This window comes from Arvicanthis niloticus, chromosome 21 (assembly GCF_011762505.2).
Source record: "Arvicanthis niloticus isolate mArvNil1 chromosome 21, mArvNil1.pat.X, whole genome shotgun sequence".
NCBI classification, from domain to species: domain Eukaryota; kingdom Metazoa; phylum Chordata; class Mammalia; order Rodentia; family Muridae; genus Arvicanthis; species Arvicanthis niloticus.
The window spans coordinates 19,550,061-19,574,622 of NC_047678.1; the positions used below are offsets into that span (position 1 = coordinate 19,550,061).

Consider the following 24,562-nt stretch of genomic DNA (forward strand, 5'->3'; position numbering starts at 1 on the left):
GTGAGTTCTAAGACAACCAGGGCTATGTAGAGAACTTCTGACCAAAAAAACCCCCCAAAACCCCAAACAAACAAACAAACAAACAAACAAAAAACCAACCAACCAACCAAACAAAAAACTCAAGGATGAGGAGGAAGAGGAAGAGCAGAAGGAAGAAGAGGAAAGTCTAGATATTCTGTCCTTAAGGAATTTGTAATCTATTTGGATAGTTAAGGGGAGAACAAGCCCAACAAGAAATAGACATCAGAACAGAGAACTACAGAATGCTTTTGTTTCAAAGGTTGTTTGAAAATCTATCAGGTCTAAACTTCCCTGCTGCAGTGGAATTTCCCCTACCAGCTACTCAGTCTTTTCAGCTATGTACCACCATATCTCCTGTGGTAAATCTACTGTAACTAAAAAAAAAAATAGTGTGTATGGCTGTCTGTTGTTGACATTCAGAATAAAAGATGAGGAAAAACACTGAGAATGAGAAGAGTTGCAAGGGAGGTTGCTGAGGTCTGGTTTGTTGTTGCTATGAATTGTAATGCTAAACACTGACCCTCAAGATCTGGTTGCCCCCAGGGATGAGGAAATCCTCACGTACACCAAGTGATGTAATGGAAAATTACTCCTTTATTTAAAACTATTGGATGACTCTAGATGCCTACAGCCTATAGCTGGGCAGAAGAGAGATAGACAGAGTTTCAGTTTCTGGGCTTGGGGTCAGAGGTAGGACCACAAGGAAGAAGAGAGAGAAGATAGAGTGAGGAGAAGATGCCATGAGATAAGAGATTATGAGAACTGGCCATGAGGGCTGGCCAGTTAGAATAAGAAAGGCCCAGGCAGAACATAGCAAGTCAGATCTCAAGGTTATTGGCAGGGAAGTAGACATAACTGCATAGAGGGTAGATTATATATTTTCTACAACTGGAGGGATATCATACTTTCTTTTCTAATTAGAAAAATGAATCAGTAACTCAGCATTCTGCTTTCAGGTATTGATTCTACAAATATACAGTTTACAGGAAGAGGAAGTACTCACAGTTGGTTTTGGTTGGTTTCTTTGCCTTGTTTGTTTTTGGTGTTGGTGCTGACGAACTTGTCTTGTCCTTAGAAGTCTAGTGCGCCAGGCGGTGGTGGCGCACGCCTTTAATCCCAGCACTTGGGAGGCAGAGGCTGGCGGATTTCTGAGTTCGAGGCCAGCCTGGTCTACAGAGTGAGTTCCAGGATAGCCAGGACTACACAGAGAAACCCTGTCTCGAAAAAAAAAAAAAAACCAAAACAACAACAACAACAAAAAAAGAAGTCTAGTGCATCACCCTACAGCCTAGTTACAGCGATTAAATTAAATAATGTTAATTATGAAATGAATCACTAGACAAGGTGGTGCAAGCCCGTGATCCAGCACTCAGGAAAAGGGAGACAGGAGAATCAGGAGTTCAAGAGTAGCCTCAGGTACATAACAGATTGGAGGCTAGCCTGATGTATAAGAGGCTTGCCTTAGAAAAACAGACAACAGTGGCGTTGGTGGCATATGCCTGTAACCCCAGCACTCAGGAGGTAGAGGCAAGATGCTCAGGTCAAAGGCATGCTCTGCTATACAGGGAGACCAAGGCCAGCCTGGACCACATGAGAGCCTGAATCAACAACAACAACAAGAAGCAAGCAAGCAAACAAGCAGGAGCTGCTTTCTTTAATCTGAATTATGGCCAGACATTATGACACACACCTGTAATGCGAGCTCTGGGGAAGCCAGCCAGGGCTATATAGCAAAACGCTATCTCAAACAGCACAAAACAAGATTATGTAATTATATTAAATGTATGGATCACTTTATTGTGAACTATATAATGTTTAGTCTTATTCAATAGACATATTTTTCTCCTTCTGGAAGGGAGCTTGAGACGGACTCTGTCCATGTAAACTTACATGGATTACAAGCACACCATACTACACCCGCCCAGCAGTGGTACCCACTGCTCCACCATTGACATTGCTCCAACCTCAATACTGGGGGAAGCATATGGAGCTTTTTACAGTCCAAGTTGATACTGGAAATGAGGGGACTTGGCTGTCTCGGGTCATAGTGGGGAGATCAGCAGGGGGAATTGAGGGAGAATAATGTAGAAGCTCTTCTCGATTGCCTTCCACACCTCAAATTATCTGGGCAGTGCCTCTCTGGGGAGTCTACACCTTGCCCCTGCGTATCTCTGTGTTGCTTCATTTCAGCTAACGGGACCTGCTTCTTTTTAGACCTCATGTGTCCCAAGCTGTTTTACATTCAGAGCGATTACAGGTGGTTGGGATAAAAAAAAATCACTCTATTTTAATTCACTCATAAATGAATACATCATTCACAACTGATTTAAGATGGCCAGACACTTGCTTAGTCTTGAACTCTACACATCTCTGAACTTGTAAACCCTGAGAACTTTCCCACAGCTGTTCTGAAACAGGGTACTACGGTCAACTAGAGGCTTACAGACAAGTCACGCTTTCAGTATTGCTTTCTGTTTTTATGCCAGAACAACAGTTCTCAGCCTTCTTAATGCTGCAACCCTTTAAAGCAGTTCCTCATGTTGTGGTGACCCCAACCATAAAATTATTTTTGTTGCTACTTCATAACTGCCATTTTGATGCTGTTTTTGTTGTTGTTTGTTTTTCTGAGATAGGGTTTCTTTGTGTAGCCCTGGCTGGCCTGAAACTCCCTCTGTAGATCAGGCTAGCCTTGAACTCCCAAAAATCTACCTGCCTGCCTCCAGAATGCTGGGATTAAAGGTGTGCACTACCACTGCCTGGCAACTAATGTTATGAGTTGTAATGTAAATATCTTTAAAAAAAATTTTTTTCCCAGTGGTCTTAGGCAACCCCTATGGAAGGGTCATTTGACCCCAAAGGAGTTGGCCATCAGAGCAGACTCTCCATCTCTTCAGTTAGAACCTCTTGGTTAGGCTAATCCTGCCTTTGTAACTGCAGTGGCTCAGCTCTCTCTCTTTGAAACCTTCACAGACCATGACATCAGCCTGATTCTGGGCACACTCCAGAAACTGTGTGAAAAAAAAAAAAAAAAAAAGTACTGTCAGATTGCTGCTCTAGCCTTGGGCCTCCCGGAGGCTCCAGGCAGTGACATCAACCAAGCTTTGGTGGCCCAGCATTGCCACATCTACTACAGCCCTTGGTGACCATGTGACCCAGTGTGCCCCACCACAGAGCCCACAGCCTCATGGGATGTGCTGCTTCCATCAAAACCATGAGGCCTGGCTGCCCAGAAGCTGGAGACAGAGTGGCAGGTATGGGCCTGGAAGTCTGCCCGTCCATCACTTATTTACTTATGTATTTATGTGTTTATTTATTTAGTTAGTTAGGTTTTGGAGACAGGGTTTCTCTGAGATCTGTCGGCCTCTGCCTCCCAAGTGCTGTGCCACCACTGCCTGGCAACTTTATTTTTTTAAGATGTTATTCTCACCTGATGTGTTCCAGGCTTGAACTCAATGTGTAACTAAGGTTGGCCTTGAACTCCTTAGCCTCTTATCTCTACTTGAGTGTTGAGACTGCAGGTGTGAGTTTGACACCCAACCACACCCATCCTTTGACCGCTCTTCCTACTCCCTGAACTACCCTAGCCAAAAAAAAAACACCAATCCCTTGCCCCTAGTCATCAGGTATTTATCCTCCCTCCGTCTTTCCCCCCCTCTCCCTTTCTCCTTCCTCCTCCCCCTTCTTCTTCCCTCCCTTTCTTCCTTCTTTTTTTCTTCTTTTTAAAACTTATTTTCATTGCTTCTCAGCCTTTTAGCTAAGATCAATCGTAGTATCTGTTCTTATCAGTTAAAAATTATTATCTATGTATATGTTGTGTGTGTGTTTGTCTGTTTGTACACTACATGCAAGAAGGTACCCCCTTCCCCACCATGGACAAAAGAGGACATCATCTCCAGAGGAGCTGGAGTTACAGGTGGTTGGGAGCTGTCCTATGTGGGTGCTGGGGACTGAACCCAAAGCATCAAAGTCAAGTCGTTAAACTTGGTGACACAAACTTTTCCATAGAATCATCTCAACCAACCCATATCGACTAGCTTTTGGCACATGGAAATGTGCACATACTGGTTATCTCTCATAACCATCCTTATTTTCTATAGATCTGCACTGACTCTTCTAATTCCAGCATGTATATGGTGGCACATTCTTATAATCCTACTGCTCAGGAGGTTGAGGCAGGAGGACCACCAGGAGGAGATCAAGGATAGCTTACTCTAGGTAGTGAGTTAGAGGCTAGTCTGGACCACAATACACAAATGATGGCAACAACAACAAATAATAATAATACTCCCAAAGACTGGATTTCAGAATTAACTAAGTATTATATATAGAAGCAGATAGATTTAAACTTCTGTTTCATTTTCTGTGAGACGGGTGTTATTGCCTGCTTCATAAGGTGAGTGGAGAATTGGGGAAAATAGATGATTAACACAAGGCCCAATCAATGGTGCTTATCAATTTTGGTCAAAGCCCCTCTCCTGCAGGTGCCTCTAGAAAGCTGTATTCCACGTAGGGAGACTCAGCAACCCTCCACCTTGTGCTCACCAGCCCAGGGCACACAACAAGCCAACACACATTACAGGGAACTTCCCTTTCCAAGCATAAATAGCACTCCCTGAACAACTCACCCCCTTGTGATTTACTTCGAAGCCTTACAACATATCTTACATTAACTTCAACTAGTGTTAACCCCCACATCGCTCAGGGTTTCACCACCAGTTGCCAAACTGACCTCACTTCCTACTGAATTAACCTCATGTCCACTTTTGATGTGTTACCAAACAGGATGGTCTCTGAGGACACACTGACATAGCATATCCAGTGTCTGCAAGACAGATGATAAGGCCCCATGGTCCCACTGTGGTCAGAAGGACAGGGCAGTTAGCAGGAGTCACAATAGACCACATCATTCAAACATTTGTCTGTGGGAAATGAGTGGGCGAACCTGGAAGAGAACTAATGTGTGCCCCAAAAGAACCCTTCAAGACCTGGAATAGGATGTCTGTTCACTCATTAAATTAGCAGCTATTTATTGAGTGCGTACCTAAGACTATGAGGACAGAAGAAGCAGCACATAGACTCCTGTGTTTGGGGGACACTGACTATGCTTGAGGGGTGCACATTCTAACGAGGGGAACAGAGAGAAGAAACACATACTACCTGGATGATTTTAAACCTGGTGTTTACCAAGAGAACAGAGCACACTAGTATGTACCCACAACCTCAGGTATTTGGGCAACAGAGTAAAACCCTGAAAAGGCTTGTCAGGAAGGGAAATGAAAAGAGAGGAGAGAGAGAGAGAGAGAATGAAGGAGAGACAAGAAAAGGGGGGACAGTACCATTGCCCTGTAAGAAGCCTCTCTGAGTCAAACTGACTGCAGTACTAACCTGTGGGCTTAAATATAACTATTTAGAAGACAGTTTGATGGTTGAGTCATGTCCTTTTAGCAAAGTGATAGTGGTAGCTGGCCTGCTTGGACCTAGAACTTTTCCCTATGGGCTTTTGACTAGATAACAGCAGCAGACATGAATCCTCTCCCACGGAGTGGGCTTCACATCCAATCAGAAATCAGCTGGCTGCTCCCATGTTTCAGTTCCTTTTCTGTCGCCTTGATAAAAAGCCAGGACCTGAGGCAACTTAAAGAAGAAGGACCTTATTTTAGCTTATGATTCTACAGGGATGCATCCTTCGTGAACATGAAGGCGTGGAAACTGGAAAAGGCAGGAAGCTGATTGACCACATTTTGACCACATATGGGAAGCAGAGGGATAGGAGGAGGGAGGACAAAGAGGAAGGAGGGGGAGAGAAGTGGAGCATCATAAGCTCTTAAAACCTGCCCTTCTCAATGCACTTCCCCTAGCAAGGCTCCACCTCCGAAAGCTCCCAGAACTTTCCCAAATAGCACCACCAAACTGAAAACCAAGCTAGTGTTCAAATATGTGAGTCTATGGGGGGTGGTATTTCTCATCCAAGCCACCACACTCCCTAACTGACTATCCTCTGTTGTATCATCATCTTGCCTGGTTCTCCATTATCGTTAACCCAGAGACCACAGGTGAGTAAGATGTTACTGGCAATTACCTCCCACAGCCTGCATAGCTCCTTCTTGCACTATGAGGGTGAGATAGTGGGAAGAGAGCTTCCATTTAATGCCAGCTTGACTTTGGTAGGTGACCAGAGCTTGTGATGTCTTCAACAAAAGAACATTACCATACTGTTCTGGTGGACAACCAACCACAGTAGCAATTGCTTGTATTATTTGACTGGTAAGGCCTCAAGGCATTTTTCCCTCCCTGAGGTCCTTCTACCTTTACTTAGAAGTGCTGGGATTATATATTGCTTTTTGTTTTGTTTTGTTTTTGTTTTTTCAAGACAGGGTTTCTCTGTGTACTCCTGGCTGCCCTGGAACTCACTCTGTAGACCAGGCTGGCCTCGAACTCAGAAATCTGCCTGCCTCTGCCTCCCAAGTGCTGGGATTAAAGGCATGCGCCACCACTGCCCGGCTATATATTGCTTTAAAGTAATCTTTTAAGGGGCTGGAGAGATGGCTCAGTGGTTATGAGCACTTGCTGCTTTGGTAGAAGACCAGAGTTTAGCTCCCATCACCACATGGTGGCTTACAATTATCTGTAACTTCAGTTCTAGGGGATCTAATGTGTTCTTCTGACCTCCTTGGGTACTAGGTATGTATATAGTACACATACATGTACATACATGCAGACAAAATGATCACATAGACAAATGTGGTAGTTTGAATATGCGTGGCCCTGGGAGTGGCACTATTAGGCAATGTGGCCTTGCTGGAGTAGGTGTTTCCTTGTTGGAGGAAGCATGTTACTGAAGGGGTGGACTTTGAGACCTTCCTCCTAGCTGTCTGGAAGACAGTAGTCTTCTGGCTGTGTTCCAATCAAGATGTAGAACTCTCAGCTTCTCCCCTTGCCATGCCTGCCTGGATGCTGCCATGCTTCCTGCCTTGATAATAATGGACTGAACCTTTGCATCTGTAAGCCAACCCCAATTAAATGTTGTCCTTTATGAGTTGTCTTGGTCATGATATCTCTTCACAGCAATGTAAACCCTAACTAAGACAACAAATTAATTTATAAAAAGATTATTTTTAGAAGAATCTTTTAAAAGTCAATCAAGTGAGGCTTGATGACATGTGCTTATAATCTCAGCATTCCTGAGACTGAGGCCAGAGGATTGCAATGAGTTTATGGCCAACCTGGGCTATATTTTGAGTTCCGGGTCACCCAAGGATACATAGGAAGATCTTGGCTCAAGAAATCAAGTAAGCAAATGAGCAAACAAATCAATCCCCAAAAAGAAAAAAAAAATTGCCCCCCAAATTGGGTATGGGACAGGTTTCCTCCCTTCCCTATGGATCCCTTCCCTCGGGATGTTCCTGTATCTTCCACTGAGACTCCTGTGTCCCTCTGCCCAGGTTTTGTGGTGCTACCGATCAAAACTCTGACCACTGAGCTACCTAACTCCAGTCCTATGGAAATGCCCTGACATCACCTTTGCATGAATAAAGGGAGCACTAGATTAGGAGTCAGGACATAATTCAACACTAGCCCTTCTGACCTGGATGTGGCCTTCAGCATGTTTCTTGGAAGCTTGTTTTTAAAACAGGGTCTTACTATGTAGTGAGGTCAAGCTGGAATTCACAGAAGTCCATCTTTGCCTCCCAAGTGCTAGGACTAAAGGTGTCTGCCACCATGTCTGTCTGGGTTCTTGACAGTTTTTGAATTTGTCTTCATCCGTTTATGTGATGACTATGAGAAAATACCTCATATACATTGCTTGCTCATCAAGTGTGTGCTGAAAGGATAGATTGATGAGGGAGTTGACCTCAGTGTAGACAAGAAGTTCCCTTTGGTGTCTAAGGTGCTAACTTGTTTTTAGCTCACTGAGACCAGAGAACACGACTTACCCTCGGTTTGTTCAAACACCAAAGCCCTAGGAAGAAGCATTTGCTTGGCTAAGCTTCTTTCATGTTCCAGAAGGGCAGTCCAGGACGTTTCTGTTGGAAGGAGTTTCCAAGCACAGGTTTGTAGATTAACAAGTTGGTGTCCAGGAATTACTAATGAAGTAAGCACAAAGGTTAATTGACCTTAAAATACCACCAATTGTTTGTTTGTTTGTTTTTGAGACAGGGTTTCTCTATGTAGCCCTGGTTGTCCTAGACCTCAGAGATGCCCCCATCTCTGCCTCCCCAGTGCTGGGATTAAAGATATGTGTCACCATGCCTGGTAGAATATCACCAATTTTCACAACATCAATTATTTTGTTTTGTTTGTACATTGTCTTCATTTGGTGAAATAGATGTGATCACAGCCTACAGTTTCTCTCTGGTAGACACATTAGGAGGTAAAGAAGGCAGGCCTCTACTCTAAATTGTGAGACCAATTATTTTCAGGTTGTTTTGTTTTGTTTTGTTTTGTTTTTAAGGCAGGGTCTTACCCTATAGCTCAGGCTGGCCTGGGCAGTGTCTCATTCCTGCTTCAGGTTCCTGCAGGCCACATTCCAGAATTCCTAGCATTCATCACTTAACTAACAAGCCTGCTTACTCAGTGTCATGAGTGTTCATCATGAGAAATATTGACACTTTGTGTCCTTCCGTGATGTCAGGATTTAGTGGATAGTAATAAGTGGACATACAACATTGGTTTGGTTGGCTGTAATTTATCAAGTAATCCCAATTTCCCGTGATAGCCATTTAGGACAAACCAAAGTTCCTCTATTACAATCTTACCTACTCATATCAATCTTACCTGGTCATATGGTACACACTATACAGTAAATGCATCTCTATGTACGTTTATATAGGGATTGTTAAAAGGCTGAAGCAGAAGTCTACAGGAATGTGAAGAGAGTCTGGGGAGGAATTAGATAGTGGACCCTGCCGGAGGTCTCCAGAGGTGCCTTTGCAGCGTCACACTCAGCCTTAGGGTTGAGTCCAGCTGCGGAAGTGAAGCCCAGGGCCATGGAGGTCATAGAGGCAAAGGGCTGGACAAAGTCAACATGGACAAACAGGAAGACAAATGGACAGCAACCCATCCACAGCAGAGACTAAGCCAAGCTGAAGACCCTGGGACCATCTGGGGTTCTCTGCCTGTCAGTCCCTTAATGCACACATTGGTGGTCAGATAGCAGGCAGGTGGGGAATGTATGCATCTTAGGAGGCCTTCTGTTTATAGGGTGATGTTTATAGGGTGTTTATAGGCATGATGTTTCATCCTCCTTATTTCTTAGGCTCATTTCTTGGGCCTGATTTTCCTGATGTGATTTTAATAGGCCAAGGTGTTCATACTGTCCCAATCAACTTTGATAAATCTGTAGGGTGCCCCGCCCTTATTTCTTAAGAATAAGTTATTAATTAGTCTGTCTTTGTGGGTGGGGCCAGCGGTGCTCTTTAAATGCCCATCAAGTTGCATCCTCATCCAGCTTCTGTGTTTAAACTCAAGATAGAGTGCAACACTGCGTGTGAAGCAAAGACCGCCATGGCCAGGCTCAGCCTGGACAACCACCATTTTACACAATGTGGAGTAACTTAGTCACTTGAGGCATGTCCCAAATCCTGCAGACTCTAGATTGGGCATACAGGTTCATTTTACTTACAAAAATGTCAGCAACAGTGGGAGACATAGCATAACACTAATATGATTGTTATCAGCATTTACCTCTGAGCTGCAACCCCAGCCTGAGTATCAAGGGAAGTGCTTAAGAGAAGACTGATAGATGACACCCAAAGACTCAGCACAGTCTTCCCAAGACAGTGGTATTGTTACGACTTGGGAGAAAAGGTCAATTCATGGGTAAAGCTAGCAGTGGGTAGTTTCAGGAAGTAACTGGTTTCCAGAACTAGGATCCAATCCCCTTTTCTCTCCTATTATGGGTTTTCCCAAATGTGTCATAGAGTCCAGAGCATGGCTGAAACATGCAATCTGGCAAGAGAAATTATATGCTGTGTAGCCTACCTCAAAAAGATTTTGCAATCCCTTTTCTCTTGTTTTGTTGGAGGCATTGTCTTGCTATACAGCCCTGGCTGGCCTGGAGCTGCCTATGTAGACCAGGTTTGCTTGTCCTTGAACTTCAAGTGATCCTCCTGCCTCTGCATCCTGAGTGTGTACCACTCTGCCCCAGTATGTTTTACATTTTTGGAGATGGAGTTTCTCTGTATTTTCTCACCACCTACCTGAACCTGTGGGTGTTTGTTTGTTTTTTGTTTTTATTTTGAGGTAGGGTCTCATGTGACCCAGCTGGTCTTGTCCTCTAGATCTTTCTCCTCCACCTCACCAGCTCAAGGATTACAGGTGTGTAATATCATCCTGGTTTCCATCTCCTCAACTCTTGAAAGATCAATGTTTGTTTTCTATGCTTATCAGTTTGCTCATAGATTTCTTTAAAAAAAAAAATCCCATCATGTACAAGATTACAATTGAGCTAACCAATATTAGCTCAACTGGTGGGTTTTTCTCTGGGATTGCTAGGGTCCAATCACCTATCTGAAGAGTTGGGCTTACCCTGAGGTGGTACTGTTCTTTACATGAACAGATAAGACCTGGGAGGACACTGGGAATAGTCTTTAGATTGAGATCCCTTGTCAAGGTTGGCCTCCTCCTGGTGGGCATTATTCAAGTTTAGAGAGGCATCAGCTTCAAGTTCAGAGAAGCACCGGCTCAGCTTTGCTGTTCAAGTTAAAACTCTCTCCTGGACTAGGTTTAGGCTTCTACAAACACACAGAGAGACAGAAGTAGTCCTTTGTTCCAGATCACATGGCCTTGCAATCTAAATAGAGAGGTGGTTCAGGCCAGTCACAACAGATATTCCTTAGGCTGTGTTTTGAGCATCCTTTCCCACAAGCTGAAAAGCAGTCTGAAGGTCATGGCCCAGGTGAGCATTTCCTGTGCTTTGGGATTAGGACCCAGGGTCTCCAGGCCACAGATCAGCAGAGGAAGCTCCACTAGAATCACGGCTCTGGGATTTACCCAGAGGCAGGATTTGAAGGAAGATGGTGACTTCAGTGGAAGGGAAAATTCCAGATTAGGCAACTTCCTTGAACAGAAACTTAAACTGAGGACAGAAGAATAATTACAACTTGAATACGGATCAGTCTAGTTTTCAAGTAAGTTGAAAATTAGCTACACACAGAAGGGGGCTCAAATGTCCCATTAGAAAGTGTTAGCAGGTTTTCTGCTGGTGATAGGATTTACTGGGGCTGTCTCTCTGTCACCTTCTTTGTTTTCCAATGGATTAGTGACCCTTTCCTCTTTGGAACAGTTTATCTTATTTACTTTATAGTGTGTGTGTGTGTGTGTGTGTGTGTGTGTGTGTGAAGTAAGCACCAGGCATAGAGGCACAAACCTTTAATCCAAGCACTTAGGAGAAAGAAGTCAAACTGGTCTACACTGCAAGTTCTAGAACACAAAGAAACTGTCTCAAAACCCCAACTAAACACAAGTCTGCCTATTTGTGTTTTGTTCAATAACAAAAAAGAATATTCATTCTTCTGTAGCTTTTCCAGAAATGAAGATTATTGGTTTTTGGGTGTTTTTGTTTTTTGTTTGTTTGTTTGTTTGTTTGAGACAGGGTTTCTCTGTGTAGCCCTGGCTGTCTTAGAACTCACTCTGTAGACCAGGCTGGCCTCAAACTCAGAAATCCACCTGCCTCTGCCTCCCAAGTGCTGGGATTACAGGCATGCGCCACCACTGCCTGGCAATTATTGGGTTTGTTAATCAGCAGGCCCCAGTGGCATTATTGGGGCAGGATTAAACACCCTGCAGGAAGCACCAGGCTGGACAGGAAGCTCTTTATGGAGTCAGTTCCACCTTTGCTTGTATTCTGGGCACTGTCAGGTTTGGGTGGCATGTGCTTCACCCTTCAAGCCACCCACCAACCCCGTGTTATGTTTCACCATCATTTCTGTATTACTAGTGTGGATGAGTGACTGTTCAGATCCTTACATTTTTTAGACAGCGTCTTGTTATGTAGCCCTAAATTGTCTGGTAATTGTTATGCAGTCCAGGCTGTCCTTGGTAATCATCCTGCCTCTTACTTTCCACCCCTTTAATGGATGTATGGATGTTTGGATTGCTTCATTCATAAATTACATTCTGTCTTCAGCAATTTGTCATTCTCTCTCTCTCTCTCTCTCTCTCTCTCTCTGTGTGTGTGTGTGTGTGTGTGTGTGTGTGTGTGTGTGTTTTGCTGGGGGCCTCTCACCATCTCTTTTGTTGTTTTGAGACAGATTCACATATAGCCCAGGCTGGCCTTGAGCTTCCGATTCTCCTTCTAATTCCTAGGCACTAGTATTGTCGATGTGCACCAACACATCCAGCTGTGCAATTGTTTTTTTTTTTTTTTTTAGAAAAACAAAAACCATGGGCTGGAGAGATGGCTTGGTGGTTAAGAACACCTGTTGCTCTTGCCAAGGTCCCTGGGTTTGATTCCTAGCATCCACACGGTGGCTCACAGCCATCTGTAACTCCAGTTCCTAGGGGATACAATGTTGAGTTCTGATCTCTGTGGGCACCAAACATGCATATGGTGTACATATATGCAAGAAAAATGCTTATACACATAACATTAAATAAGTAAATACAAAAATCACACACACACACACACACACACACACACACACACATACTCACACACACACACACACACAAACAGGTTAGCAAAATGGCTCCACAGGCAAAGACAGAAGCCTTACAGCCTAAGTTGGATAACCAATACCTATGCAAAGGTTCAAGGAGGGAGCTAATGTTACAGAGTTGTCTTCTGACCTCTACACACATGCTGTGGTGTGGCAAACCCACCTCTCTCCTCTCTCTTTCTCTCTCTCTCTCTCTCTCTGTCACACACACACACACACACACACACACACACACACATAAATAAATAAATAAAATGCAGTTTTTAACTATTAACAAAAAGGGCCTAGAAAACTGGCTTAGTGTTTAACAGATAGCTGCTCTTCCTAAGGATCTGAGTTCAATTCCCAGGACCCACACTGGGTAGCTGACAATTACCTGTGACTCCAGCTCCAGGGGGCTCAGATACCTTTGGCCTTAGTGAGTATCTGTATTCATATACTCAGGTGCATAGTCCCCCATGCCAACTCCCCGCCCCACTCATAGAAAAAATAGATTTTTTTTTTAAATAACAAAACTTACAGGAAACCCAACAAAAAACAGAAAGATTTATCAACCCTAATGAACAAAGTGATGGAGCAATGCAAACCTTAACGTTCTCTTTAAGTTAAAAAGAATATTGAAATTGGTGCTGGAACATGAAAATGTGTATGCTTGAATTCAGAGACAGCAGTCTTATGGGAGGTATACTTTGTAGCTTTGCTGAGTGTGGTGAACATTTGTCACCTGAATGCTACAAGTTCCTCTTCAGAGACTGGCATCCACTTTCTACTTTGGCAAGTTCAAGCTGTCTCCCTCCCAAAGTTGGATTGCCTTAATCTTTAGTTACTTCATGGGTACAAATGCATGTTGCCTTTGCCTTAGTTCTAAAAGGCTGGACCAGTTCTAAAAGGCTGCTCTTGCTTTAAAGGTCCCTGAGGGCCTCCTGAGGCCTCTTTTGCAACTATCTCACAGCCTAGCATTGCTTTAAGCTAAATCTGTTGATCACACCGCTTATGTATGTATCTGAGCGTTTCTCTTAGTAAATGATCTACATACAATTGTGTCTCAGAGTCAATTTCCTGGAGTACCTGGCCTACAGCAATGTTTGAGAAGCTGGGAGTTATATTTTCTGTCTGTAGAAACTTGGGAAGTGGATTATGAATCTATTATCAGACAGGTGAATGTTCAGAATCTGTAAAGAACTCCACAGGGTGTGGTGGGTGCATACCTGTAAACCTAGCATTGCAGGGTTGGGGGGTGGGTGGGTGTGGTCCCCACTTATGGGAAGTGTGTAGAAATAAATGACTCAATGAGGTAGTGAGAATAGGTGGGTAGGTGGGCAGGACATGAATTTCCTTATTTATTGAATGGATTTAGTTTTGTTTAAAGCAGATATGAGGTTTATTAAAGACTTTTTAAAGATTTATTTTTATTGTTTTTAATTATGCATCTATGTGTCTGTATGTGTATGTACAGGTGTCTGGGTGTCCACAGAAGTCAGAGAGGATGTGGAATCCCCTGGAGCTGAAGTAACAGGTGGTGTGAGCTTTCCAACATGGGGGCCAGAAACTGAGTTTTGCTCTTAACTGCTGAACAACCTTTCTAGCTACCTAAATATATATAATTCGCTTTTCAAGACAGGGTTTCTCTCTGTAGCCCTGGCTGTCCCAGAACACACTCTGTAAACTAGGCTGGCCCTGAATTTAGAGATCCACCTGCTTCTGCCTCCTGAGTGGTGGGATTAAAGGCATGCACTACTACCAACAAGCATGAAAGTGATCAGAAAGAGAGACACACTCAAAAGCGTGAATGTTATCTTCTCCAAGAGAGGGTCAACACACTGCCATTTTTTGAGACAGGGTCTTCTATAGCTGAGGCTGGCCTTGAACTCTTTTAGGGGGCGGGCTGGTTGTTTGTTTTTGTTTTGACAGAGTTTGTCTGTGTAGCCTTGGCTGACTTAGAACTAGCCTTCTGGATGATGCTGGCCTTGAACTCACAGAGATCCAACTGCCTCTGCCTCCTGAGTGCTGGGGTTTTTTGCCTCAAATTCTTGATCTTCCTGTTTCCGATTTCTGATTGCCAGGTTTACAGGTAGGCACTATCACACTCAGCTCATGGATCTATTTTAAGATCTTTTTTGGACCCTAAGTTCTAGAAGCTTTGGGGAATGTACTTTGTGGGCCTGTACACCAGAGGCTTTTCTACGGAGATCTCCAGCCTGGCCAGGTGCGAGGGTTCAGGTAAAGGGGAGAGAGTACGAGTAGGGAGGGGGAATCACCTCCATTGCCTCCGGTGCTGCCTCTAGCTGCTGCCTCTACCCCCATCTCCTCCACCTCAGTTACTCCAAAACACTGAGTTGGGACTGGGTTGAGGAACCAGCAAGGAGTGCTGAGAAGCTCCTGAAGGCATTTTGGGAGAGCAGATCTCTTCCCAAGTGGCAGTGTTACAGCTCTTTTGACAGACCACTCAGATGATGGAGTAATTCTTGCACATCTTTATTCCTTCCAGATAGGATTCTTATATACAGTTTTGGGGTGAGTCAGAATCTGGCAGCAGATAACTGCTATTGGCTTGGTCTGAGAGCTTGGGGATACCTTATCTACATGTGGGAGGGCCTGGGGCACTGTTCTTATGTGACAAATGGCCACAGACCTCTGGGGGGGGGGGCACTGTGGGGAGGGCTGTAGGTATGTGAAAGGATCCAAGGGCCCAGGAGCATGGCCAAACTCCTACTGTCCCTGAGAGTCTCTGGGGTTCAAAGCCTGCTCAACCAAGTACCCAGCTGCCTCTCACAGCCCACCATCCCACGGTACTTCACTCTCCTACGTCTATAAAACTGCCTACTTAGAAATCAGGAGTTGCCGGGCGGTGGTGGCACATGCCTTTAATCCCAGCACTTGGGAGGCAGAGGCAGGCGGATTTCTGAGTTCGAGGCCAGCCTGGTCTACAGAGTGAGTTCCAGGACAGCCAAGGCTATTCAGAGAAACCCTGGAAACCCTGTCTCGAAAAACAAAACAAAAACAAAACAAAACAAAAAAAAAAAAAAAAAAAAAAAAAAAAAAAGAAAAAGAAATCAGGAGTTCAAGCTGACCTCTGAGCAAACTCAAGGGAAAGGGTTTGAACGGTCTCCAAAAACCCAAAGAAGACTGGAGAGATGGATCATCAGTTAAGAGCTCTGGCTGCTCCTCCAGAGGACCTAGCTTCAATCCCCAGTACCCACATGGTGGCTCACAACCAGCAGTAACTCCAGTTCCAGGAGATCTGGTGCCCTCTTCTGGCCTCCATGGACACTGTATGTATCTGGTGCATAGACATTACTCAGGCACACATACACATACATAAAATAAAATAAATAAATCTTTAAAAAATGAAGAACTTAGTTTGGTGTAGCTCCAAGTATGTGAGAAGCAGAAGGATTACCCACAAATTTGAGGCCAGCCTGGTCTATGTAGGACGACCAGGGTTACATAGCAAGACTCTATCCTAAACCCTCCAACAACAATATCCACCACCATCACCACCATCACCACCATCACCACCATCACCGCTGCCCTCCCTTCATTTCACTTGGTCAAACATGAACACACACACACACACATACACACACATACACACACATACATACACATACATACACATAGGTATATACAATACACACATATACACACATACACATACATACACATATACATACAGTTACATACATACACACAGAGAGAAACTTCATATCTCAAATCTGTTCATTGATCTGGGGCAATGTGCGTTATTTTGCTCAAACCAAACCTATCTAACTCTAAATTAAAACAAACAAACAGCACAAATGTTGGTGAGCATACAGAAAAAATGAAGGTAGCTATTGTTTGGGGGTTGGGAATTGAACCTATGGCCTTACGCATTCTGGGTGTGTACTCTGCTACTGAGCTATATCCTCAGCTTCTCAGAGCTTGGAATTCCTGTGCTTTCTTGTTGGGAGTATAAAATTATACAAACTCTGTGGAGAACAACATGGCAGGTCTTCAAAAATGAACCAGAAAGCCACATCTAGCAAACCAACTTCTGGCCCTATGTCCAAAAGAATTAACAGTAGGAACTTGAAGAAACATTTGTATGTCCATACTTACAAATAGTAAAAATGCTACTTACAAAAAGTAGCATTGTTCATAATGGCCCAAAGGTAAAAGCATCGAAGTGTCCATTGGCTGATGATGGATGAACTGGATGTGTGTACATGCAATATAACACAAACAGCTTTTAAGAGCGGAAATCCTACTGTGTGCTACCACATGGGTTATCTGTAAGTGCTTCGTGTTGACCGAAATAAGCCAGTCACAAAAATGCAAACATCCTATGATTTGAATTATGAGGGAATCTAAAGTAATCAAAATCAGAGGGAGTTGAATGGTAGTTGTCAGTCTGAGGAGAAATGAACAATTCTAGCATGAGTATGGAGTTTTTCTTCACAAGATGAAAACTTTATGGAGATTGGTTGCATAATGATGTGAATTACCTTGCACTCCTGAAATCAGCAAGATACACAGGCGTGGCAGTGGGGCCTGTATCCCCAGCATCTGGGAGAGGGAGGTGGGGGTATCAGGAGTTCAAGTAATTCTCTACTACCTAGACAGTTCAAGTCCATCCTGGGTGACATGAAACTCTGTCTCAAAAGAAAAAAAATCAGGTATATTGGATAACAGAATATAGAACTACAAAAGTATTCCGTAACCATGACAGAGAAACAAGGGGATGTTCTCAAATGTGGGTGGTTCAAGAGAAAGCAAAGCTGAGCTTTGCTGAGGGGTCTGAAAGAGAGGCATAGAGAAACCAGGATAGATGACAGTCCAGGAGAAAATGCCTCAGATCATTTGAAGAATTGGTGACAAACATGAAACTTGATTCAGAAACTATACCACAGGGCTGGAGAGATGGCTCAGCAGTTAAGAGCACTGGCTGCTCCTCCAGAGGAACCGGGTTCAATTCTCAGCATCCATATGATAGCTCACACCTGACTCTAACTCTAGTTCCAGGTCTTCTGACACCCTCACACATGGAGGCAAAACATCAATGAACATAAAATAAAAATGAATGTAAAAAATAACACTAAATCTGAGAAATGGAAATAAATTCACATTGCCAATTCTTGGTTTTATTTTATTTTTTTATTAGTTTGGGACCCAGTCTTACTCTGTAACCCAGGCTAGCCCAAAACTTACTACATAGCCTAGGATGGCCCTCATCTCATAGCATTACTCTTGCCTTAGCCTTCCAGTGCTTGAGTCTGGCTGAGCCCTCAGAGGGATTACAGGGAAGAGCTACTATACCAGTCATAACCACACCGCTTATCAGAACGATGCAGAATATCAAAGCATCCAGAATACAACCGTACTTAAGCCATACTTAACTCAGTGACTAGATACATTGTGGTATGTTCATAAATACAGAATGCCATTTCGTACTAAAAGCCAACAAGAAGACAGAGAAAACTGTAATGTACAGTGTTAAGCCAAAGTCCATAAGAAGAAGCTGTATTCTATATGGCTGTACAGAATCATATATAGAGATTGGCGGTCACCATAAAGGTCTGTGTCTTAGGTTTCTATTGCTGTGATAAACACCATGGCCAAAAGCTAGTGGGGAGGAAAGAGTTTATTTCACTTCCATTTCCACACCACAGATTATCATCAAAGGAAGTCAGGGCAGGAACCGGGAGGCAGGAACTGGAGGAGAGGCCATGGAGGATTGCTGCTTACTGGCTTGTCTCTGCCATGGCTCAGTTTGCTTTCTTATACCATCTAGGACCATCTGTCCAGGGGTGGCGTCATCCACAGTGAGCTCAGCTCTCTTACACCAGTCATTAATTAAGAAAATGCCTCACAGAAACTATAGGCCAATAATGAAAGCCTTTTCCCAGTTGAGGTTCCTCTTCCCAGATGACCCTGGCTTGTGTTAAATTGAAAACAAAACTAAAAAGGAAACTTCCCGTTTCTTTGGAAAGTCAAGTTATGTCAAATGATGTTTTGCTGAGGCAACCAGGTGAAAGGATGTTTTGCTATAGCAGACACGTGAAAGGACGCGTGATGAAGGAGTGTGAATATGACCCCTCAGACAGCAGGAGCTCGAGCATTGGTTTGCTTCGCTCTGCCTCCATATTCGTCCCTAACGACACATATATATTGGTTCACCTTACATTGCGCCGCTGAACTCTGCTTGTAGTGATGACTTAAGAGAGAGACTCACCGAAGAACTCTTGAGGTTCCTTTGGCTTCTTGCTGCTTCCTCGGACTCCAGCCAGTTGACGAGCCTTGCAATGTCTTCTGGATTGAACTGCCCTTGCTGGATTGTGTGTGGTGACTGCTGAGAGGACTGGACTGCAGCTGCTGATTTGTATTTGGTGTTTGCTACTGGACTGAACTGCTGATATCCTGACAATGAAGACTGGTCTCATCCCCAGAAAACTATTTCTAAACAGGTCCACTGCTGCTGTATCCTAAAAACCTTTCCTTTCCACTACCTCTGGTGGGAGGTGGGCTAGAAGGGAGGTTAAAGTGTTTAAGAACCCTTATTAAAAGTAGGTTTTGAGAAATCGAAGCTTACCCAAAACTAAGTAGCATGAATTGGAGAGTGATGGATTGAGGAAGACAGGGCTTTGGGGTAGCGAGGTTGTTCCATGGGATGCTATCACGATAGACACAGGTCTATGTATTTATCTAAACCTTTAAGGTCAACAGAAGACTGGAGTCCAGTCTGTGGGCCTTGGTTAATAATGACACTCACTGATTACAAAGTATCACTGTGGAGGGGATGTGAGCCTGTCCATGGCAGGGGTCATGGGACAAGTGAGACAAATGCCACCTCTGTACTTTTAGCTTAATTCTGTTTCGAACCTAAAACTGCTCTAAAAGTGGATTTAGTGGTGTATGTTCATACTTCCAACACACGGGAGTTGGAGGTTGTGGAGGATCAGGAGTCTAAAGTCATCTTCCACCACACGCTAAGTCTGAGCTGTCTCAAACAAAACAAAGCCAAAAATTCCATAAGAAATACAACCAATAAAGCTGCTACGTTTGGATGTGATAGTCTTTGCTTGGAATTCTAGCCCTGGGGAAGTAGAAAGAGGCTTGGGCATGGCTTCAAGGTTATCTTTGGCTTACTAAATTCAAAACTAGCTTGAGCTATAGGAGACTCTGCCAAAAACAAAAACAAAATAAAACAAACAAACAAATGAACGGCTGACTCAGCAGCTAAATGTATTTGCCACCAAGTCTGATGATCTAAGTTTGGCCTCTAGCATCTACATGGTAGAAGGAGACAAAAATTTCCACGAGTTGTCCTCTGACCTTCACCTGTGTTCTATATTCTATAGTATTTGCACACGAATGTGCACACACACACTCCACCACCATCATCACCACCACCACCACCACCACCACCACCACCACCACCATCACCACCACCACACCACCACCACCACACCACCACGACCACTACAATCACCACCATCACCACCACCACCACCACCACACCACCACGACCACTACCATCACCACCATCACCACCACCACCACCACCACACCACCACGACCACTACCATCACCACCATCACCACCACCACCACCACCACACCACCACGACCACTACCATCACCACCATCACCACCACCACCAGCGACAACAACAACAAAGAAAGGCTGGAGAGATTTTGAAGTTGTTAAAAGTGTGCACTGCTCCTGCAGCATGCAGAACTGAATTTGATTCACAACAAAGGGCAACTGCCTTCAGGTACACATACCTACACACAGACACACATATATGCACAGACGTTAGAATAAAATAAAATAAAAATCTTTATTAAAACATTAATAAACTTTTAAAAATTAAATATTTAGAAGTAAAAGAGCCCAGGGTTGATTAAAAGGGGTTGGATGAGCCAAGAAGTATAGTGGTTCATGCCTATATTCTATTACACAGGAGACTGAGGTAGATTGCCATGAGTTTCAGGTCAGCCTAGGCTACAGAGTGAGGCCTTGTCCCAACCAACCACCCAGCCAACCAACCAGCTAACCAGCTAACCAACCAACCAACCAACCAACCACCCAGCCAACCACCCAGCCAACCAGCCAGCCAGCCAACCAACCAACCAACCAACCAACCAACCACCCAGCCAGCCACCCAGCCAACCACCCAGCCAACCACCCAGCCAACTAACCAACCACCCAGCCAACCACCCAGCCAACCAACCAACCACCCAGCCAACCAACCAACCACCCAGCCAACCACCCAGCCAACCACCCAGCCAACCACCCAGCCGACCGACCGACCGACCGACCAACCAACCAACCAACCAACCAACCAACCAACCAACCAGCTAACCAATTAGTGGGTCTGTAGAGCATATCCTGAGACACAAACCAAATAACCTGCAAAAGAATGATAACTGCCAGGAGGTGGTGGCTCACACCTTTAATCCAGTACTTGGAATGCAGGGGTAGGCAGATCTCTGTAAGTTCCAGACCAGCCTGATCTACAGACTGTGTTCCAAGACAGCCAAGAATACCTGTTTCAAAATAAGCAAGCAAACAGATAATAATACATAAGGTGACATGTTTTCACTGTGTAGCCCAGGCTAGCTTCTTGAAATCATGATCCTCCTGAGGCAGGTTAGCAAAACAGAAACATTAAGGGCATACAAAAACAAATAGAGCCCTCTCACTCTAGAGTCTGGTTGAAGTCTTTTGTTAGCCAAGAGTCCAGAATAGAAGTAAAGTTAACTAAGTTTGCTGTGAAGATCATCTACATAGAGACACTATTTCTTTTGCATAGAGATGTTTTCATGTAAGCATGTAAAATAGTAACAAACCATGACAGACTTATTCTCTTCCTCAGATTTGAACCTGCAATTTTCTGGAAATCTCACATAAATATAAACTTTTTTTTTTTTTTAAACAGCAAAAGTATATCTCAACTCTGAATGCAGCGATAGAGTTTGATTTATCAGCTGTCATCCTACTTCATGATCTCATTGAAATTCCTCGTTGGAGGCCAGCAAGATGGCTCAGTGGATGAGAGGGCTTGCCTTGCAAGTCTGATGATGACTTCATCCCCAGAACCCACAAGGTAAGGATACACACACATACACACACACACACACTGCACACAATATAATCAATTTAAATTCCTTAGTAATCCCTTTGAAATATAACTCAGGGTCCTACCAAAATCTATATGGCCATTATACAGATACTTTAAGGAGCCAGACTCTTTTGAGAGATCCATACCCACAATCCTCAGCATGTACTGTCCTTTTCCTAAGCACTTCCGTGTTACCCTCATGCTTATTCAATGTTAAATCTCTTCTTAATAAGCTCCAGTTCTACTTCATGTTAATTTTCATGAATGTTTTAATTTTTATTATTTTTATTTTGAAGCAAGGTTTCTCTACATAGCCTTGGCTTCCTGAAACTCACTCTGTAAAGCAGGCTGGCCTCAAACTCAGAAATCCACCTGCCTCAGCCTTTGACACCACCAGCAGGCACTTTCCTGAAATTCTTTTCTGCAGGACAGCCAAGAGTCCAGGCCTTGCCAAGTTGAAGCCTCTGAAAAGGATTCAGGTGGCGCAGTAGGTGGGAGGTAATAGGAATCCCTGTCTCTGGCTCCTCCCTGCCCCAGCTGCGTCTGCCTGGGATGTATGCATGTGCCTGCTTTGCTCGGCTGACTTGTTCCCATCCCTTCTGCTACCTCCCTGTTCTGAGTCACTGTTCTCTTCTGTTGCTAAAGTTTCTTCTAGCAGGAGACATAAACAATGTCTATCCCTCCTTCTTAGGAGCTCCCAAGGACAAACAGAAACACAATCCTGCCAAAATTCACTCTGGGGAGCCAATGGGTTTTAGTAGGCTTACTTACAGAATGTAGGTGAGGGTCACCTATTGGATATGGGTGCTCCTCTCCACAAAGGCCTCTGTGGCAGGAAATAATAATAATAATAAAAAAAGCACCATCCCGTGCTATCGCCACCGGCTACTCTTGGGCCGGTGACCCAGCTGCCTACAGGGGTAGACCCAAGTATCAACCACTCATCTCGTGGTTCTCTTGCTGCTGCGGATTCTGTTCATATTCCCAGCCATCTGCCCCCTGTGGTCAACGGTCCCAAATCCCAGTAACCCGTTAAAATCAAAACTCTAGAGGCTTGGACTTTACAAGTCAGATTTATAACAGTAAATTCTCACCCCACAAAACGCCCACATAATGAGCTCAGTTGATTATTGATATAAATTGCCCACCTAGATAAGACAAATTTTCCTGTAATTATCCATCCCTTATAAGATATTCATAGCTACCTGTGGCTATTTAAAGTCACGTGGAATCTGGCTCGTCTTTCTCTTCATCTTCCTTCCTTCTCCTCTCTGTCCTCTCTCCAATCTCTAAAAATCTCCACCAGCCTTCCTTTTCCACTGCCCAATCACAAGCTCTCACCTTATCTTGTACCTACCCTTACCTGCATATAGACGTCGAGCCACAGGCCTCCTCATCAGAAACTTTACCCAGCAGGAATGAGGGCTTCCCCATAGCTGCATAGTTATAGAAATCTTCTCCTACTCTTTATCAACCTATATACCCTAGCCCTTCCCATAGGCCACGTGCAGATAGGGCAGAATTGCTTCTCATAGGTGTCAGGGAGTGACTGGATACCCAGGCGAGGGTCTTATGAGTCTCCCCGTTCCTGTGTGAAGGAATGAGAACAGCCAAGAAGCTCAGCTTGGATGGTCTTTGCAAGTGGGCACAGCTGAACACCACAGGATGGCAGTTGCTTGTCTTCCAGGCTAGCCCTATGCAGCTTCTTGTTTGGATCAAGGCATTAACCTCCCTAAGGATCACATCTGGTAGGAACACAAAGAAAATGAATGAAGGAAGGAAGAAAGGAAGAAAGGAAGGAAGGAAGAAAGGAAGGAAGGAAGGAAGGAAGAAACATGAAGAAGTACCAAGGTTAGGTCAAAGAGGCCATGTCTAACTTTGGGAGAGAGTGAGAAGGAAGTGTTGTGGGGTATGAAGTACTGTGGCAGCGAAGACATGAAAACTCCAGGAGAGAGGTAGGTGAAATTTTGATTCTGATGAGACCTTTTTCAAAGGCCTCAGGTCATATCAACGAGGAAGTGACAAAGATTCCACTCCTTAGCTGTAATTTACTTAATATACATTTGAATTTTCAAAGCTCTATCCATCTTATTTTAGATGTGAGGGGTTTGCCTGTATGTTACGTGTGTGCACCACATACATGCCGGGTGCTCTTGGAGGTCAGAAGAAGAGTACCAGCTCACCTAGAACTGGAGTCACATGTGGTTGTGAGCCACCATGTGGATGCTGGGATTCGAACCCAGATCCTCTGCCAGAGCAACGGGTGCTCCTGACCGCTGGGCCATCTGTCTTGGTCCCTCTCCTCCATTGTTTAGACTCACTTTTCCAGCACTCACTGTGCGTCTTACTACTTGAAGGGCTTTCAGTGTAGAATTCATGACACTTCCTCCATATGCCAGCCAAAGGCCCTGAGCTAATTTCAATTGAACTTCTCCATTGTGTTAATGAAAAAACTAAAGTGCACAGGCTGCATTGGCTTGTTGCTGCTGCTTTCACTAAATGCTACAAGGCTCATGGCTTAAAACAATATACACACTCTCTTACAATTATGGAAGTCGTCATTTGAAATGGGACTCTCCGGACTGAAACCTAGTGAATGCAGGAATGCTCTTTCTTGAGGAGTGTTAGACAGTCCAGCAATGGCTATTGAATGCTGGAGAACCAGAGAACAGGAAGCTGCTTAGTGTGGGAAAACTGGACTGGAAACCTCAGAGCAAGGGAGACTGTAGGCCACCGACCCGACTCGGCTGGTCAAGATGGCGCTGGCTTCCAGTATG

At 44.2% G+C, this 24,562-nt stretch overlaps 1 long non-coding RNA gene and 1 pseudogene across 1 annotated transcript in view; both read left to right on the forward strand.

Moving 5' to 3' along the window:
• The window catches only part of LOC143435381 (uncharacterized), a 54,241-nt gene extending 32,012 nt beyond the window's left edge, over positions 1–22,229 (forward strand). Inside the window, exons 2-3 of the long non-coding RNA XR_013105618.1 lie at positions 21,603–21,770; positions 22,213–22,229. This is a non-coding gene — a long non-coding RNA (uncharacterized LOC143435381). The remainder of the gene's footprint in view (positions 1–21,602; positions 21,771–22,212) is intronic.
• LOC117693896 (U2 spliceosomal RNA) lies at positions 3,756–3,884 on the forward strand (annotated as a pseudogene).
• Positions 22,230–24,562: the final 2,333 nt, after the last annotated feature.